Below are 713 nucleotides of genomic sequence, written 5' to 3'. Positions count from 1 at the left end.
GGAGTACCAAAAACGAGGTATGCTTCTTTACATTAAACAGTCTTTCCTTCTCAGTATATATGGAAGTATATTGGGCGGCTTCCATAGAATACTTGTGTCTGTACTATATACTGGATGAAAATAATTTCCTTGCATGCGAATATATGCTAATTAGTAGCTGCACTACATTCCTGAAGCTTTTTTGTACTATTGGGAAACATGAGAAAGTTTTTACACAGAAGTATATGGTTGTTTCCATTTCAAACAAAACGAAGGCTAAAAGTTGTTACTTCTGTAGTACTCCTAGATACAACAATTAGTGTTCAGCTAGACTGTCAATCTTACAGTTTTTCACTAACCGCTGCCTCTCTAGGCTTATGCCAGCGCTGGTGAAAAAAGCACCTGGGGTTGGGAAGAAAGCAAAGCTGTAGCTATCATGCACCGTGCATGCATGCAATTAGTATTTACAAAAACAATTAGAAACTGTGGTTCTAATCAGATTCATTGTCTTACCGGATCTTTTGCATATCAGACTCTCCTTGCTGACATCTTATGAAGTTGTGGTCCAGGAGAAGAATGAAGATTTTATAGCTCTAGCTTCCCCCTTCAAATAGTCATGCTCTCCTCTTGGTTTAACATCCAGTTGTAGTGTGATAGCTTTGACACACTTTCATGTAATTGTTCTAGTTTAACATCCAGCTGTAGTGTGATAGCTTCGACACCCTTTCATGGAA

Source organism: Triticum dicoccoides, chromosome 4B (genome assembly GCF_002162155.2).
Source record: "Triticum dicoccoides isolate Atlit2015 ecotype Zavitan chromosome 4B, WEW_v2.0, whole genome shotgun sequence".
Classification (NCBI taxonomy): domain Eukaryota; kingdom Viridiplantae; phylum Streptophyta; class Magnoliopsida; order Poales; family Poaceae; genus Triticum; species Triticum dicoccoides.
Note: the sequence above shows the minus strand (reverse complement) of the source record.